Raw genomic sequence first — 19,876 nt, 5'->3', positions numbered from 1 at the left:
AAGGACAGGGACCTGAAGGGACATGGGTGCGAGTCTATTTCTATTTCTGGATATATTAGTTACACAGATGTGATCGGTCTCTGAAAATGCACTAGATGCATTAAATTGTGTGTGCTTTTATATATATGTTATACTTGATTTTAAAAGCAGTTCTTAAGACAGTAAGTAGTGGGGTTTTGCGGTTTTTACTGAGTACGGACGCCTTGAGTGAAGAGTATGAAAGACCTCTAAGATCACACTGTTCATTCTTTTCATCCTTCATCGACACGCGCTTACTGAGGACAGCTCGACAGATGTTAACCAAACCTCCACACGAATCAGTGTGCAAGAGACCGCAAGGAGGGACAAAGGGAGAAGACATCGAGCGGCCTGCCCAGCACCTGCAGGGCAAAGCGGCCCACGAAAATATCGGTGTCCGAACCTTTCCATCGCTAGGCTGAGCCAGACCGCTAGGGGGCGCGCGCAGACAGGCATTTGTGCCGACTGTGAACCTAGTCCGGACAGTGGACCTTGAAAATAGGCTCAGCAGCTCCACGCAGAACAGCTCAAGCTCAGATTTGTGAACGTAAATGCAGCTGCGGAGCCTTGGCTCAAACTACAGTGTAGATTCCTACCAAGTGCCTAATGGCCGTACAAAGAAAAACGATTAAAAGAGTTGTTTAGTTTGGGGGAGTTTTTTTCTTTTTCTTTTTCTTTTTTAAGCATGATTAAAGGAATCTGTGCTCTTGTCACACGTCCGCAGAGAGTGGACCGAGAGCATAGGCCTGGTGGGCTCCCACTGTATGCAGCCACCTGGGTCCACGCCTTCCCACATCCCGCTGCAGGCTGGTCTCCTGCACAGAGCGCCCCAGGGCACCCCGGCAGGCAGCGCATGAGCAAAGGCAAGTTCCCATGTTGCAGGTAGACCAGAAAGCCTAACAGTCAAAAGCTTGCTGCATACTAAAGCATCGAGGCCAAAAGCAACATGCACTACTTCCGGCATATTTAAGAGCAAATTCCTTTACATCTGTACCCTAAGTATTCCAGAAGTATTTAAGGCATGCCACGCTCCTCTTTCAAAATTAATTCCTAGTATAATTTTTTTTTAATTTTTTAACTTTTCAGAAATTGAGAGCAATGCTCTAACAGTGATGGGGAAAGAGCTGTATTACCTAGTCAGTGCCCAAACCCCAGACTCTTCCTTCTCTCTCCTTCCCTCCCTCTCTCCTTTCCTTCTTTCTTTCCTCCCTTCCTCACTGTGTTGTCTTTGCTGCTCTGCACACTCTCCTCCCCAGGACTGAAACCTAGGGCCTCAAGCATTTTCCATCTCCTGTGTCCCTTGCCTAAAACCTTCTACTTGTCATTCAAATTCCAGATTGATTGTCACTTCCTACAAGAAGGCTTCCTAGACCACTGGCTCTCCTCGATCCACTCCCAACCTGTAAAACAACCACGGTGTTTAGCTGGATGCAAAGTGGCCCAGGGTCAGCCTACATTTCCCAGTGGCTGGGTACAGCCATGATTCCGGCTCATGGAAACGTTGCCAGGTCAGCCTAGACATTTCCTTCCAGGGATGCAGACAGAGCTTCTCTTTTATGGTCTCCTACTGCCAGGAGTGCAGATACTGTTAAGTGGAGCTCCGGAAGCACCTTGGACACAGAGGTGGCTTTGAGGATGGGAAGAAGGACTGACAGAAGTCTGGAAAGCGTGGGCTTGGAGCGTGCAGGACCAGCCTCCAGGCACCTTCGATGTGAGAAAGAAACAAGCTTCTATGTCACTGCTATCTGCGACTTTACCATTACATGCCACGGAACCTCAACACTAATTAAACACACCACACCCATCCAACACATCCCATTTTCTCCAGCCTGGTTTTGCTCCTCAAAATGCCTCCATCGTTTGTGTTCATGTGAGAGTGGATACCTGGTGTGTCTAGTTAAAGAACTACCTGACACAGTGCAGTATTTCCATGCAGGGTGTCTTCCCTAAATTCCTCCAGTAATTGGTATTTTTCTGAATCTTGAGAAAAAGCAATTAAAACCCAAATGAAAGTATTACAATTCTTCTTGCAAGAAATAAAGGTGCTACTGGCTTAGAATGCCACTGATACATATTAATAAAGAGCAATGCACCCCAGGTAGTGGGAAAGTGTGGCGAGTTTCAGCAGGTGGACTGCATCACCACTCTGCAGCAGAAGGATTTTACTAGAAAATTTGAAGATAGAGCATTAAAATAACTAGCAGAGAAAGCAGAATTAGTGCAGATGCCAAATAGTGGATGGGTGAGAAAGCATCCATTTTTCTGATTCCAGTGGTCCAGCTAGAGCCAATCAGTATGATCCATAAGATAATGCCTTTCTGGCAATTCTTAGAATAGGAAAAGTGGTGAAACCTTTTAAGCTTTCTCCAGTGAGAAATTCTCTTAGGCAATAAGAAGGGGGGGGGGGATTTACCAGCCATTTTCAGCTACAAAACAGTATAAAGCTCTAATAAAGGATGGAAAAATTTAATGATCTAAATCATGATACAGTTATTTTATGATCACTGATGCTAGGACACAGAAAGGCCTAGTGAAACTGGGAGAGATGTTAAATCACTTAAAACCTGTTTGATTAGCAGTTAAAGCGTTAAGCAGTCATGATTCAAATATTATAATCAAAAGCTAAATTCTGGGCTGTGGGCAATAAGCTTTTAAAAGAAATTACAAATAAATTGCTTAATTCAGAAAAAGTGATACCTCTCATTAAATATTTACCCAATGTTATATAAAGTTGGAAGGCTTTTTTTGCTTTGACGAACAAAAATGAAATAGCTCAATTAGCAAAACTATTAATGGAAAACTTGTGAAGGAAATATGCTTCATCAGAAGAAATACAGGGGCTGGGGTTATGCTCAGCAGTAGAATGCAAGCTTAGCATGCACTAGGTCCTTAGTTCAATCTCCAGCACCACTAAATAAACAAATGAAAATAAGAAGAAAGAAATACAGCAGTGGCTACTAACAGGAGCTATTGGATCCCGAAATCAGAAACTAAACTCTGAATTAGCAAAGATACTATTGGCTTTAAGAGAAAATAAAAATTAATATTTTTCATCATTATCAAAAAGCAGTGAGTTATATAATAAGCATTATGTTCCCTAATATCCAACTTGAACATGCTTCTAAATACATTCTTAATAATTCAACTAACATCAGTATAAAATGAAAAAAAATTCCATATCTGAAATATGTGTCATGAAACAAAGACCAAACAGATGATACAATACAACTTTATGTGGTTTTTTTTGTTTTGTTTTTTTGTTTTGTTTTTTGTCTTTTTCCTTTTTATCAGTATCAGGATCGAACTCACGACTGCCTGCTTGCAAGGCAGGCGCTTATGCCGCTGAGCTAAATCCCCAGCCCCCAACTTTATGTGTTTTTATATTTCTTCTTTTTCTTTCCTTTTTCTGGAACAGTTTTTGTGCTTAAATAAGAAGGATTAGAAATATTATCCCTTCATGGGTTGACCTGTTGGCAATCTCAGAAATCTCTCTCTTTTTTAGACAGGATCTCACTATGTAGCTCAGGCTGTCCTTGAACTCACTCTGTAGCCCAGGCTGGCCTCAAACTGGTGGTGATCTTCCTGCCTCTGCCTCCCCTGTGCTGGAATTACAGGCTGCACCACCATGTCCGCCTGAAATCTCATTTTTTAGCAATTAAGTTTATTTTCAACTGGCACATAAAACACACATATGAATTGTGTATTGTATAATGTTTCCATTCATGTATATATTGTACAATGTTTAAGTCAATTTAAACATATATATCTCCTCATTTTCATTTCTTTGTGTCAAAACTTTTGCAATTCTTTCTTGTAGCTTTTTGAAACAGGAAATTATCATCATGCACACTTGGCCCAGAGCATGATAGCATTCCAGAAACCTTTGATTCCCACTCTATAACTTAGTCCATCGAATCACTCACTCCACATCTATGTCCGACCTTGCTTTTCCTGACCTTTGGTGGCTATCATTCTGTTCTTAGTTTTTACAAGATGAGGTCTTTAGGCTTCACATAGGAGTGAAATTATGTGGCATTCATCTTCCTCCACCTGGCTTATTTCCCTCAATGTAGTAAGCCCATTTCCTTCCATTGTTCTGGAGGGCAGGATTTCATCCTTTTTAATGACTGAGTAGTAGTCCATCTCCCTGCATCAGTTTGTGAACACCTGGCTGGTTTCCCTGTTTGCGTCATTGTGAACAATGTTACAGTCAATGTGGGAGGACAGACATGGCTGTAAATTTCAAGAGAGATACCTCTTACATTTTAGATGCACTGTTATCTTTCAATTTTTTAAAGCATTCTACTTGCCTTTATTTTGGGTTAAGGTTACCATCTTTTAATATTTCTATTATCAAATAACTATATCAAGTAGAGATAATTTTTATACATCGATAAACTGTAGTGCAATCTTGTCCAAATACATATATCCATAGTAATAAAATATATAACATATGCATTTATTAATCCCTTGTTTTGCTTGTTTAGGTTTTGTTTGTTTGTTTTTCAGGAAACCTCACAAACTTTTAGTATGACCACATAATAAAGAAATGGCTTACTGTTTATTCTAGTAGCCAGGTATTGTGGGTTATTTATTTATTTATTGGTACTGAGAATCAAACTCAGGACCTCATGCTTGCCAGGCAGGCGCTGCACCAATGAGCTACATCCCTCGCCCCAGGTATTGTTTTTAAAAACCATATAAGGAAGATGTTATGGTGGAAAATAAAGAATAACTTACAATTTTGAGAATCTCTTGAAAATTCTAATTTTTGTTTGAGAATCCTGAAGGTTAATATCTATCAGGAGTTGGCAAACGCTGATATAATTCGTAGTAAGGAGCAGGTCCTCTGCAGACAGAATGAGTGGATGTTCCTGGGCTTAATAGTTGGAGTAATCGGGTGACATAGATGCAAATGTGCCCATTTTACACATCCGAAACATCTGGGCTTCCCATGACACTGATGTGACACATCGCCTGTAAGTAAAACTCCCATTGTTTGCTAAGACGGCCTAGGAGTAACACCTTTGAGAGTCCCAGAAACGCTACCAGGCTTGTCCTTAAATTTTTCTGACGAAGCATCTTGCAGCCACTCTCTGGATTTGACTGGGAAGCCATTTCTTACAGTAGCCTCTTTTAATGCGGCTCTGGGGATGTCCAACAGTTTTATTTTTTAATCTAGCAAATCCTGGCTTCTTTGTAAATCTTTCCCATTCTGCTAAAAAAAAAAAACTTGAACAGTTTCTTGGTTAGAACAGCTCGCTGGTATAACATTTCATCATATGTAACTAAGAAAAGGCCAGTTGGCACTTGCCACGTTTTGCGGGGCATCTCCCCAGCCGCTCCTGACGTCTTGCTTCTGTTTTCCACACTACTGCAGACCGTACTTTCTGCCATTACCAAAAAAAAAAAAAAAAAAAAAAAAAAACTATTATCCTCCAAAGTTATTCCGAGCACTCTCACACCTCCCCAACAGTGTCCTCATCTCTTGTTCTGCTTCTCCCGGATGGCCACCCAGAGCCAAGGTCCTTGGGGGTTTGATAGGGCAGCACCCTACTTCCAAGCACCCAAGTCTGTTCAGGTTATGTACTGCTGCACAAGTGTGGTAGCCTGAAACTAGTCTCACCACATTCCCATGGGATATCAAGGGACGGCTCATGTCTGCCCTAGAAGGTCTTGGGGAGCCCCTGCAGTGAGGTGAGTGACTTGGGTGGCAGGACACAGAATGGCTGCCCCGGCATCCCTCTCTCTTTTCTCCTTCTACCTCATTCCTCTTTTGTAGCAGCTTTAGCTTCCTGACTTGCTGGCAGCCTCTGGATAGAAACATTCTTACATGGACCATCACTGTTCCAGCCATGGTTCCAGGTGACAGCAAACAAAACTGCCAGTCTTCAAGGCCGTGCCTACAAACAGGCCAAGAGTCAAGTCTACAGTGTTCTGCTGGTCCAGAGAAATCCGATGCAGGGAAGGCTGGTTCTGCTGCTAGATGACACAGAGTTTAGTGGATGTGGACGGGGTGACTGTGGCCTCTGCGCTCCTCCCAGCTGAGTCACGGTGCCACAGAGGCCTCCCTCGACCTTGTCTGTTAGGTGACACTATACTCTTTCCAAAACGGTGATAGCTTTCTGGTTGTCACTAACTTGGGTACCGCACTGTTCTTTGTTAATTTTCTTTAGTCCAGGTAAACTCTCCTAACGTAGTGTTCTGTTTGCTAGTGGAGGCTGATACAGATGGTTTCTTTCATTTTTATTTTTTTGGTCCCAGGATCTTGTGTTTGCCAGGCAGGCCCTTGTGCCACTATACTATATTCTGGCTGCAGATGGTTTCTTTATTGACTTACAAACTTAATCCTTCCCTACCTTTTAATACAAGTATTTTCTGTTAATATAGTTTCCTGTTTTTCTATAGGTTTTTGGGTCCATTTCCCCCATACTTTCAGGAATCCTTTATATATCAAGACTATTAGCTCTTTACTGTCATGACTCTTACAGATATTTTCTTCCAGTTTGTTTATTTTTAAAATTTTGTTCAGAGTGAAGTTTTTGACCATGCCAAATAAAACATTTTTTTAAAAAATTTACGTAGTCAAGTTTATAAGTGATAAATAGAAGAAAATATCTACTGTTGCCTTTAGAGTTTGAGCCTTTCCTCTATACCATGATTAAAGAAGAATTTACCTATTTTTTTCTTTAGTATTTGTATGATTTTATATTTGACATTTAGGTCTGTAATTATTTTGAACTTATTCTTGGGAATAGTATAAGGTATGGATTTTATCTTTTTTTTTCAAATAATTAATTTGTTCCAGCATCATTTTGTTTTGTTTTTTGAGACAGGGTCTTGTTATGCAGTTCAGGCTGGCCTTGAACTCAGCAATCCTCCTACCTCGGCCTCTGAGTTGTGGGATTACAGGCATGTGCCACCACCCCTGGCTCTAGCACCATTTATTAAAATTTATTAAAACACCCACCTTTGTCTCATTGAGAGGAGTTGGCACATGTCCTTGTAAAAATTTCCCTCGGTATTTCTGGGCTTTTTATTCTATCTCATTAGTTTACTTGTCTAGTCATGGGCTAGTACTAGCCTGTTTTAATTATAAAGGCTTTAATTATGAATAATAGCAATTTTTATTGTCATAATAATAACTACTATTGAGCTATTTGTAGCAGAGGAAGGAATGCCGTGCTGGGAGGTGTACCTTCCAGCCTCAAGTTATAATTAAACACAAAATGTGAGCTACTTTGAGCCTCAGTTTCCTTATGTGTACAATAAACAACCGGGACTAGATAAAGCCTTAGACCTGTTCCAGTTTTAAAGTCTTGTCCAAGTCTTATTTTGGAATATGGGCTGAGATGCATTTGCTGAGATGTAAATTTTTACTTTCGAATACTTTACCTGCAGTGCACCTCTTTCAAGCAAAGAAAAATGGATCACATTTTGAAGAAAATTTGAAGGCTTTGAAGATGAGGCCTATTTACAGAAACCAATTTGTTTCTCTACATTATTTTAGCATGCAACTCTTCCCTACTCCTGAAGCAGCGTCCTGAGTATCCAGGCTCGGTGAAGTGGGGGTGGAGGAAGCTTATTACCATGGAGATAGATGGGAGCAAATGGTCACATCATCAAAAGCAAACTAGAAATGTACAAAGCTTTTGTGATGCTGATCCTTTTTCTTTCTTTTTTTTTTATTTAAGTAAGAAGAAGAAAAAAAGGGACAAATAAAAGGACATATCTCTCTCATTAAATCCAACACTAATTTAGTAATCAGTGAAATAAAGGTACCCTTGAAAGCCCGCTGCCAGAAAATACAGTACAACAAAGAAGCACAAAAGGTCGCTGGCTGCCAGGTGTAATTTCCAGGTACTCCAAGTGCATTTGGACTCCCTGTTCTCGTAGCTTTTCTTTACAGATCGGCTGTCTTTGCGGTCGATCTGAACTAGCCATTTAGTCACCCTCGTGTGTTGTCTAAATATTTAGAAGGAGAAAAATTGCAGGAAAATAACCTTTAATTTTGTGACTCTGCAAGGAAGACTTCAAAATTAGGCGACATGAAAAACTAAGACTAAAGGCGTATCTATTTTCCTGTTTATTACCTACCACTTTGGGTAATCTGAAAATAATTTGACAGTGCAACAAAAGTCAAAGGGTAAGAGTAAATTTGTATGCGGTAGCTTATGTCAAAATAAAGTCACCACCGGTTGAACTGCATCTATCATCTATCTATATCTCAATATTCTGTTATGCCCATCCATTGATTTTAGGCTGGTAGCAACTGGCAAAAACCTGCAGTGAAGAAACACATTCTGTTCTCTTCTCTCTCTCTCTCTCTCCCTCCCTCCCTCTCTCTCTCTGTCTCTCTCTCTGTCTCTCTGTCTGTCTCTGTCTGTCTCTCTCTTTTGTTCCAAAATGGAATCGAACCCACAGTCTATGCACTGAGCTATGGTTCCAATCTTTTTTATTTTTTGTTGTCACTAAAGTGCTTAGGCTGAGCTGTGAGTTTTGATCCTCCTGCCTCAGCCTCTGAAGTGCTAGAACTACTGGTGTGTGTCACCACACCCAGCTTCCCATTCAATTCTTCATCATTATCCAAAGGAAAAGAAATTATTAAAGAATGATTATATCTAATTTAAAGAATTTGACCAACCTTCTGCCTTGAACTTTCAATCTATTGATTAAAAATAATCATATTCTGCCGGAATGTTTTAAAACTGGAAGGTGATGTTTTAAAAGTATTTTGTGCTATTTAGAGAGCAAATACAACTTATATCATATTTTAAAAAGTGCATTAGTAGGGAAATAGACTCTTAAGAAGCCTCCCTCTTCCCCTTCCTCCCCACTGTCTTTTTTTACTTCAGATTTTCCCTCTTTGCCTACAGCAAAGACTATTCATAATTATAAAGACATTAATTTCCTTAATTGATCAATGGATTCAGTGTCAAGCCAAATAAAATACCAAGATAAATTTTTTGAAGTTCATGGAAATAATACTAAACTTTATCAGGAAGTAAAAATGATGAATTTGAAAAATTATAAAAAATAAGAGTATTGAAAGGGTAATTAATACAATCATATATTATAAATATATAATAATCAAAATGTTTTATTCCAGAGAAGAATTAGCTAAATAGAATAACAAGAAATAAACTCAAATACATGTATACATTTAAGGTGTAAAGAGGTAGATGAACCAAATTTATGCAGAGGTCAGGGAGAAAACATAGTGTAGGAGTTAACAGATAGGGATAAACTGGTTAGGAGTGAAAAGTTTTTAAAAACGAATCCTTCATCATACTCTTTGTATCCCAAAGTTTTCCAAAAGGTTCAAAGATTGAAATGTTCTCTTTTTTTGGCAGGGTTTTACTGTGCGGTTCACCCAGGCCTGGAACTTACTGCAATCCTGCTGCCCCCGTCTCCCAAGTGCTGGAATTACAGGCGTGCACCACCTCTCCAGCCAAAGATTGAAGTCTGCTGTAGAAAATACCAATAATTCAAAACTTTGGTAATTTATTTATGTATAATCTTGGCATTTGAAAACATTTTCTAAGCAAAACACAATCTCAAAAGTCTTAAAGGAAGAGAAAACATTGGAACATACAAAGCTGTAAAATAATTGCTTTATACTTGGCAAATTAAAAAATCATTAATACATAGCATTTCATATAACTCAAAAAAACAAAAGCACATCACAAGGAAAGTGGTCAGATGTATTAAAATTTTCGTTTCACTCACAATTGAGTGACTGCCTCTAAAACAGCATCTCTATGCAGTGGAAAATCATCTGGCAGTAATAATATTATTTATAATAGTCAACAAGATTAAGCAGCACAGTGCTCATCAGCTGATGACTGGATAAACAAAGTGGACAGTACCGTGTATTCATCATGGGCTGATTTTAGCCATGAAAAGGAAGGAAATTAAGAAGCCGGGATGGGAACATATGCTGTAGGATTCCAATTTCATGGAGTGTTCATTATAGGGAAATCTAGAGAGAGAACAAGTAGATCAATCTTTGCTCAGAGCTGGGGGGTGGGAACTGGGGGAAATGAGGAACTGCACAGAGGAACAGAGATCCCTTTCGGGGTCATGAAAATCTATGGTGGCGATGGTTGCATAAATCTGACACATTAAAATCATTGCCTTGTACACATTTAATGGGTAAGTTGGTGGCAAATTCTGTCTCAAAGAGGCTGGTTTGTTTTTAAAAGCTTATTTAGAAACCAGTGAGGTATGCTGGATTTCCCCACCAAATTAAATCCTAGACATTTTCCCATCACAAAATAGGTAATACCCACAAATGAAAGGAGGGGAGATTCCTGGAAACTCAGGGCTCCAGGCCTTGACTCCTGGACAGAGTCGGCGTGGCAGAGGGGCCTTGTTGGGGAGGCCTCAACCCAAGGTCACCCAGGAAAGGGGGTGAGGGAGCTGGGGCGGAGAATGTGCCCTCCGAGGTCCTGCCCTGCTAAGCTGCCTCCAGCCAGCCCACCTCCTAACAGCTGGACTCACCGTTGAGTGAATTCACCAGTGTGTGTGGTAAGTGACCAGGATACAGTCACCTTCCACATTTATGAGAAGTTGGAGGGCAGTTTAGATCTAAACGGAAAGACCTTGCAAAGCTAATAAGAAATGTTAAAGGTGTAGAGTGCGTTTGTTTTCATATTCATGGTAGAAGTACAAATGTTACACTTTTTAAAAAGATGATTTGATTATGTTTTAAATTTTAAATGCATCTTATCCTTTGATTCTTCAATTTAAAATCATCAGATGGATATACTTGCAATTTACCAAGGCGTATATAATAGTATTTATAATAGGAAAATCCAAAAATACAGAAATAGTCATTAGGGGAGCATTATACACTATAAGTATTATAAATTTAGGATGTAGCTCAATGATAGAGCATATGCTTATCCTATGTTAGGATATGTATTCAATCCCCTGGGTCAAAAAATAAATTTATGGATATTCAGTATGTATAAGTAATAGTTATACAGGCTGATATGAAAAGATCACCAAGAAAAAACGAAAACAACTCATATTTATTGAGAATTTGCTATGGGCAAGTCACACTTCTAAGTACCTTATTGGCAGTAATTCTCTTATTCATCTTTGCAATCTTATATTTTTAATATTACCCTTACTTCCATTTTACAGGTGATGATCTCAAGACACACAAGTCAGTTTAAATGCTACTAGTGGTAAAGACACGATTCAAGTCCATTTGATTACACTTTAAGCCTGAATTTACATAAAAATGGTGGCACAGCTACCTTTTCTTTCTAGAAGCACACAGAAGGAAATGCTGGAGACAGAGAGTGAAAGAGGGATTGTATACTTCCAGTTACTAGAAGGCAAACTGACAAAGAGTACTGAGTGAGGTGGGAATTGGTGATGCAGGAGGGAGTTGGTGTTTAATTTGTGTGTTGTATCCACTGCACTCTACATTACTGCAATGAATCACATGAGGCAATTCACTTATAGAGAGAGAAGGTCATTCTGGCTCATGATATGGGAGATCCCAGTTCAAGGACACGTGAACGCATTGCTTTGAGCCTTCAGAGTGCCAGTGGGCAGTGGTAGAGAGCACATGGCAGGCAAACCACTCAGGTCCTGAGCCAGAAACAGAGAAAAGAAGGAAAAAGAAGAGACTGGGATCTCTCAGCTCCCTGCAAGGGCTTGAGCTCAATGACCAGAAGACCTTCACCTAGTGACCAGGCCTTCAGAGGACATTTGAGAACCAGACTGTGCTATGTTTTACAGTCTAACTTCTCCTTCACTGATTTGAAGCAGATTATTGTCTGAATCCATAACCCAATCAAACACAGGATTTGCCTGACATTCTTGGCCATGAAAAATCAAAGTTGAAGCTGAAGGGTTATTCTGCCTTCATTTGGTCTCTTCCTTACACGAAATAGGCAGATGCAGATCCAATTTGCCCTCCTCAGGGTAGCTAAGAACCAGCCTCTCTCTTTTTCCTCGCATCTACACTATGCCTGCACTGCTCATACCCAGTTTTACATCCAATCTAGCTAGAAGCACCATGGATGGCATTCACTACATACTGACCACTTCCCTGCACTACATACTGACCACTTCCCTGCATAAAAGCTGTTTATTCCAGGAGGAAAGATCAAGATTCGCGGCTTCTCCTACCTAGCTCAGAGCTTTCTTTCCAGTATCATCCCCCTTCACCCCACATTCCTGCTTGCAGAGCGAGATTATTTCCTACCTGAGTCAGCCCACCCCCTTCCTCTTTGCTGTGGTCTGGATGTGGTATGTCCTCACTAGGCTTCAGGGAGGTCACTGGATCAGGAGGGCTTTAACTTGGTTAGTTGATGGAATCTGATCATAATTTGACAGCACCACTGGGAGGGAATGGAAACTGTAGATGGGGGCTCACTGATGGGCACTCTTTATGAGGGTGGCCTTGGAGTCCATATCTGGGCCCCCACCCACTTCCTCTCTGGCTCTTTCCCTCTCTTTCTGCTTCCTGGGGCTGCTGTGGGGGGAGCAGCTCTGCTTTGCCATGCCCCTCCCCTGTGCTCCTGCCTTGCCAGCTGACTGGGGACTGAAACCGTGAGCCCGCTTCAGTCTTTTCTCCTTTAAGATGACATTGGCAGATATGCCAGTCATGTGATAGAGGGCCAATGCATTCTCTGCCCTACTCCATCACACTCTCGCTTCAAGGTATTCTGTCACAGTGACAGGAAAGCCTCTCCTCCCGATGTGTCTGGAGAGAGGGTTCAAACATCACCCTCCAGGGCAGGGAATATATTCAAGAACATGTCTGTAAATAAACAGCATAGACATACCTTAACTTTACTGGAAGGTGAGTGAAGAGAACAAAACATTGCCACCCAGGGAAGATGGATGACTCAAAGGAGAAACAACACAACCTCCAGAGGCTCTAGGATAGAATTTGCCCTGGCAATTTGCTCTGTTGTAGGATATAGAAGAAAATGCCAGAAAACTGGCAGTCTTACTAGGCACCAGATAGAATTTTTTAAAGGAAGGACTGTAGACTATTAAAGAAGGCAATAAAATGAGAAGGCATTCAGATGAAATGAAAATGCACAGTTCTATTTAGAAACAACAGAAATTTTATTTCTGATGGTTCTGACCACTGAGAAATCCAAGACCAAGGTTTCCATGTGACGGTGTGAGGATGGTCCAGGAAGAAAATGCTGAACTCTGGTGTGGAGAGGACTAACGCATGCAGGCCAGAATTATTTCTTTTCTGACTTCTTTTGTATTTTAATATTTTATTTTTAAAAATGTTTATATACCTTATGTTTCTATTTCTATACATTTCTAGAGCAGTCAGATTATGTTTAAATGCCCAGGTATTTATTGGCTGTGTGATGAAAGATGGTAACTGAACAAAAGCACAGAAGGAGACCTAGGGAAGGGGTAGTTATTATTATTATTATTATTTTATTATTTTGTATCAGGGATCAAACTCACAACCTCACACTTGCCAGGCAGGTGCTTAAACCACTGAGCCAAATCCCCAGCCTGGGTTGGTTATTTCTTTTCTTGGTCTGGATAACAATTACAGGAGACTCACAGTCTGTAAAATTTTCAGGACCAAACAGTGACGTGTGCTTTTGAATGCATTCGTACTTCAAAAATAAGTTTCCACTCAAAGTAGAAAAATAATTTTAAATAATCGCAAAAGTGAGGAGGAGATGCCAGAGAATTTTCTTCTGCATGCATCCTGTTTTTCTCTCCAAATTTGACTGGGTTGCATTTTCTTCTGCTAATCTGAGCTGCCCGAGGCTAACCTGTCCAGCAGGTCCTTGGCAGAACTGTGCAGCCTGCAGGCTTACTAGAAACCCTCAGAGATAGCTACAAGCCTATCCCTTCTCTGCACCACCCAAGAGTTCTCTTTAGCAGGCTCTAGACAGGCTTAAGCACCGTAAATTATAGAAATGGTTGGCTTTAGGGAAACCCTAAGGGGTAAAGAAAGAAACCAGCTCTCTGTGGATGTGGCTTGTCCCCTGGTCCTCCACAGATCTGACAAATAATGTCTCTCGATTGCTTTACAGAGACAGATGCCAAAACAGAGTAGAGAGTGAAAAATAGTTATTAGGGATTAATCCTTTTGAAAGGAAGTAAAATAGGGTTGAGGAGAAAACTGAATGGTGTAGAGAAAGAATTTAAACTGCAGAGGAGACCTAAGAAAGCCTCAGTCACTTGGACAGAGGGCTGAAGAAACGTTTACTGTCAACTTAATAAGTTATATTAGTAAAGTCTTTGTAGCTTATTAAAGGGAAAATGAGAGGAGCCACAAGGGTTAACATAAATATGCTGAGGTGCAGGAGCCTCACAGCATCAGACCTGTACTTAAAGATAAGCACTGTCTCATTCATTTCTCCGTACTCAAAATATCTTCAATGAAAATTTCAAATAAGCAGCATGAAAAAAAGCAAATAGAAAGTCTAAACTTTTTCTGGGAGAAGCTTATCATTATATATTGATCCATCCATTTTGATTAGCTAATCAGAAGCAGGTTTGAAATGGGGGATGGGATTTAGAAATATTACTGATTTTAGAAAGAGCCTGAACAACACCATTTAGCTAAGTAACTGGGGATTCTATGACATTTCGATCCATTACCGTTACCAGCAATGTATTGATCAGGACAGGTTGGTACACAGACTATAAAAAGTAGTATATGAGATTTGTGATGAGAGGAAACAGCGTAGATGGCTATGCAGGTGACTTAAGGCATGAACCGGGGAGGAGGCCAGGAAGTGAATCAGGTGAGGAAGACACCAGTGAAGGGAAAGTGGGTGTTAAGAAATGGGAGGCCAGCACTCAGTATTGTGAAACAGGTGTATTACTCTCTGACCCTGTCTGAAACTTTCTTTGGATCTGTCCTATCTCCAAAGACAACTGAGTATACTTCGGAGAGCACATATCATGAGAGCGGCAGAGAATACGTGAGTTGCTCACATCAGTCACTCTTCCTGCTCTTGCTACTCTTCTTTTATCTTCTTAGATTCCAAGGTGGCTGAGAGAGCTAAGTTTGTGGATCTAGTGCCTACCACAGTGCAGCTGAACAGAGACAGGACAAACTTCGACATAGGGTCACTACTCTGGTTCATGATGACATTCCGGATATGTCTATCGTGTGTGCAATACGTCTGAGACATCTGAGAGCTTGCCTAGCACAGCACTGCAAGAACCACGTCACCAGGCCTGATGGGTTTCCCATAGGATTGAGTGTGTCTTTTTCTCCATCCTTTTTTGTGACCGAGTTTCTTATCTCTCAAATGATATAGAAGTAAATTAAGATGTTCCCAAAGCGATCCTTGGAAGAAGGAGAACCCAGCCTCCTTACTAAAAGTGAGGATGCAAAAAAAGAGGAAGACATGATTCTTGACTTGTCCCAGGGAAAGCCCCTGTTGGCAATGCCTCCTATCTACTTCCTGGTGCAGATGTTAATACAGATGGTCTTCTTGGTCATCTTTTTTCATGAACAGTGACCACTGACTACAGAACATACTTGGTGTAGAACTGCTTTGTGTTGAAGACCTTATTCGTGCATCTCAATGCAGACACAGGAAGACTGTGTCCATCGTGTACCTGGCTACTCTCTGTGGTTATCCTAATTTTCTGCATTACTTTCACTTTTTAATACATTCTCAGGATTGTAACTCACTAAGAAATGCAGGACTCTAGAAGATTCCAACAGTAGTCCTGAGGGTCTTCCCCGACACATGGAATGAAAATAAAACCAGTCGAGAGCGACCTCCTTTTGAAGTAACACACACATCTTTGTTTTTTTGTACTGTTCCCTGGTGTTCTTATTGTGGAAAAATGAAACAGGGAAATGTGCCGAGCCTACTTTCTTCTCATATAAATAATCACTGTATTTATTTCAGCTTGGAGGTTTCAGCCCATGTTTAGTTGGCTCTGTAGATTTTGTGGCAAGCTGATGCCTCATGGGAGAACATGGGAGAGGAAGTTCCCAATCTCATGGCATCTAGGAAATGAAAAGAACAGTAGTTTATGTTTTAATATGCTTCCGTTGGTAGTTGCTTTCCTTTGTGTGATAAGAACTATTAAAGTAGTATATTACTATATTCAATCGCTCTGGATAAGTATCATAAGGTCTACAGACTATTAAAACCAGGAGCAAGCCACTCCAAAGGCAAATACTGACATCCTTTTGCATGCACTCATTTTTTAAGTTCTTGAACTTATCTGAAGTTAAAAGCACTAGTAGCCCCCATAGCCACATTAACTACTTATCATTTACTTAGGCTATAAGCCTCACCAGCAAAGTAACTTCTGAAAGGAAGGAAGATAGAAGCCATGTCATGCTTCATGTAATTTTTTAATGTTCAAGCTGTCTAACAGGGTTCTCAGTTTCATCTGGTCTAATGCTTTCTCTTACAGTGTTCGATATAGTTTCCTTTATTTTCCCTCAAAGAAGAACATAATGGGAAGAGATGTAGATTGGAAGATCAGATATTGTCCCAGCATTTCTCAGCAGAGAAAATACCGTGGCCTAAAAGATGCAGGCTGGGAAAAGAATGTTAAAAGAAAAATCTCATGGATCCCATCCATAGAGACTGAAGCTTCTAAGGACTTGCAAACTTTTAAAGAGGGGATAAACTGAAACAAAGTCTCTACCGTGCTATGGCTGGTATCTGAATGTCTCCCTCCCAAGACTCACTCAGGCATTCACTCATAGGTGGGGCTTTCAGGAGGTGGTCGGATCATGGGTGTGTGAATATGCAGTGTGGGTGTATGCTAATTGCATTAGTCCTCCAACCAGTAGGCTTGTAGACAGGATGAAGTATAAGGAAGGAAAGCAAGCTACTGCTTCCTCCTGCCTGCCCTGCCATGGACTGTTTCTCCTCTGCCATGTGCTACCCTGCCTTGGAGCCAGCTGACTGTGGACTGAATCTTCTACAAACTGTAACCTAAAATAAACCTTTTCTCTTTTAATGTGTGGATGTTGGAAATTTTATCTCAGCAATGAGAAAATAAGACAACCATCAAGCTGAATAAATTGCCAACCCATTGGAGACTATTTGTGGAGTTAAAAATAGTCTTTTCAGTGGGCTGGGGATTTAGCTCAGCGGCATAAACGCCTGCTTGGCAAGCATAAGGTCATGACTTCAATCCCTGGTTCCGCAAAAAAAGAAAAAAAAAAAAATAGTCTTTTAAAAAGACACGTGTTGGGGCTGGGGATTTAGCTCAGCAGCATAAGCGCCTGCCTTGCAAGCAAGTAGTTGTGAGTTCGATCCCTGGTACCGATAAAAAGGAAAAAGACAAAAAAAAAAAAAAAAAACACATGTTGGGCCAAGAATATAGCTCAGTGCCACAGTACCTGCCTGGCAAGTGCAAGATCATGAGTTTGATTCCTGATACAAAAAAAAAAAGAAAAAAGACCCTTGCCCATTGTGGTGGCGCAAGCTTGTAATTCCAGCCCTTAGGAGGCAGACACAAGAGGACTGCTGCAAGTTCAAGGCCAAACTGGGCTACATAGTAAGATTCTGTCTCAAAAAAAAAAAAAAAAAGATTACAAATGGCTAATAATTACATGAAAAATGTTCAACATTTAGCCATTCAAGAAATGCAAATTAAAACAAGAGTGGGATTCCATCTTATCCCAAAAAAAGTGACCATCATTAAGAATCAAATAACAGGGCTGGGGATTTAGCTCAGCGGCATAAGCACCTGCCTTGCAAGCAGGCAGTCATGAGTTCAATCCCCGGTACCGATAAAAAAGAAAAAGACAAAAAAAAAAAAATCAAATAACAAACATTGGCAAGGCTACAGGAAAACGAAAACACTTCTGTGTTGTTGTTGGTAATATACACTAGTATAATCGCTATAGAAATCAGGATGGAGATTCTCCAAAAAATGAAAAACAGAAATTCCCTATGTAGGCATCTTCCCAGAAGAGCAAAAAACATCATATTACTCTGATACATGCATACCCATGTTTACAGCAGCATGATCATGATAGCTAAGTCTTGGAAGCACACCATCAACAGATGAATGGATAAAGAAAATGTATGTATATACAGTGGAATAGTACTCTGCTATAAAGAAGGATACATTTGAGTGGGAAAATGGATGCACTTGAGGCTATAATATCAAGTGAAATAAATCAGATATACAAGTTTAAATATCACATGGCTTCTCCTATATAAGAAAAATACATAAAGAGTAAAAAAAATATCTTTTGCAAATGAGAAAAGGGACCAAGAGATGGAGAGAGAGGAAGAGGTTTGACGAGGGGGAAGAAATTGTAACAAGTCTTAAGATGTGTGAGGTACATCCACCAACTCTTTATAGTGAATATCACTATTTACTGAAAACAATTTAGTCTTTTACTTAAAAAACAGACACTTCTCAAAAAGCCTGGGCCCAGGCTTTCCATTCTGCTTTTGCAAGAGATGTCGTACTGGACAGATACAGATAAGGATATGGAGATAGAGATACACACATAGCAGTAGATAAAGAGATCCAGATGTAGATCTGAGACGAGGGTCACTAGCATGGAAGAGTTGCAGACCACTGTGAACACATGGTCTCCATTCCAGCTGGTCCTCCCAAAGGTTAATCCCAGCACCGCACAGCCACCCTTATCACGGGATTTTAAATCATGCCTATCCTCAGATTCTTCCCAACCTCCGAGTAGCAATAAATTGTGATACTGCGTTAAACAATAGCTCATTTTACAATGAAATACTATTAGACCTTTAAAAGCCCAGGTAAGGCTTTAGGTCTGTGCTGCGTGTACTATGAAGTGAACAAAGGCTTCAAAGCTGGGAAGAAAAGAAAATTCTAACTGGTGAGTATGTGAAGGTGAGGGACAAGTGATTGGATTAAACATAGAAATGAGTTTCAAAGGGAATGAATGTGTACCAACATGTTACAATTTTATATTTTTTCCCTGGGGAGGAGAGCATAGAAAAAATATTCTACATTTTTCTATATTCTGTCCTTCTCTAATCTGTCATACTTTCATTCAAAAGTAGATTAGCTTTGAAATCAGAGTACTTACATGCCTATTTTTGGAAACTCACTTCCTGACAAGTTCTGGCCTTGCCTTTGGGGGTTCATTCTTCCTTCATACCCCTCTCGGACTCCCAGCCTCAGTCGGTCCCCCTCATGCTGTGTTCAGAGTCCCTGCCTTTGTCCCTGTTGTCCCTCTGCCTGGATCGCCTTCCTCATTCCATAACCTGCTGCCTGCTCTTCAAGGGCAGCCCAGTTTATACTCAAGGTCTCCTCGAAATCTTCCCCCATGCCCAGTCTACTCCAGCTTCTTCTTTTCTCAGCTTTTTAAATGCCTTGCAAGCCTCAGTGTATCTAAGAACCCAGTGAAGAGATTGCAAATAGTCCTATTATCCCATCTCCCGATATTCTGAATCAGGAGGACTGGGGTAAGATTCCAAAGTCTGCATGTTGCAAACAACATTTCCCAGCAAAGTTGAGGCTGTAGGTTGCAGGTCATTCTTCTAGTGGTGTCTTGGTTATTTTTCTCTCACTGCTGAGACAAAATACATGACACCCAAAGTTAAAAGGGGAAGTGTTTATTTAGCTCACAGTTTGCCCATTATTGGTTGGCTCCAAGGCCAAGTGGCTCATGGAAGTGGGCGATCAGTTCATGGCAACAGAAGACAGCAAAAGCAAGGAGAGCAAAAGGGGAGACAAGCCTCTTTCTGTCCCTTACATTGTACCCAGTCTATCAGGATTAGGACAGTGCCAACCTAATCTATGGACTGAGCCAGCAATCACCCACCTTAACCCCAGCACCCTTAATCCCAGTGTGGCACACTGTAGAGTCAGCCATCTCTTAAAAAGTCCTGTGACTACATGAGGCTTTTGGGGG

The 19,876-nt window shown here is 40.7% G+C and overlaps 1 long non-coding RNA gene across 2 annotated transcripts in view; it reads left to right on the top strand.

Annotated features, from left to right (window-relative positions):
• The window catches only part of LOC134473150 (uncharacterized), a 37,907-nt gene extending 20,950 nt beyond the window's left edge, over positions 1-16,957 (top strand). For both annotated transcript variants that reach the window (XR_010043244.1, XR_010043243.1), the window contains exons 3-4: positions 9,372-9,517; positions 16,423-16,957. This is a non-coding gene — a long non-coding RNA (uncharacterized LOC134473150). The remainder of the gene's footprint in view (positions 1-9,371; positions 9,518-16,422) is intronic.
• The last annotated feature ends 2,919 nt before the right edge of the window (positions 16,958-19,876 follow it).

This window comes from Cavia porcellus, unplaced genomic scaffold (genome assembly GCF_034190915.1).
Source record: "Cavia porcellus strain 051 isolate PalLab524CR breed Dunkin Hartley unplaced genomic scaffold, mCavPor4.1 scaffold_26, whole genome shotgun sequence".
Taxonomy (NCBI): domain Eukaryota; kingdom Metazoa; phylum Chordata; class Mammalia; order Rodentia; family Caviidae; genus Cavia; species Cavia porcellus.
The sequence above is the reverse complement of the archived record's forward strand: the minus strand, read 5'-3'. Positions and strand labels throughout refer to the sequence as shown.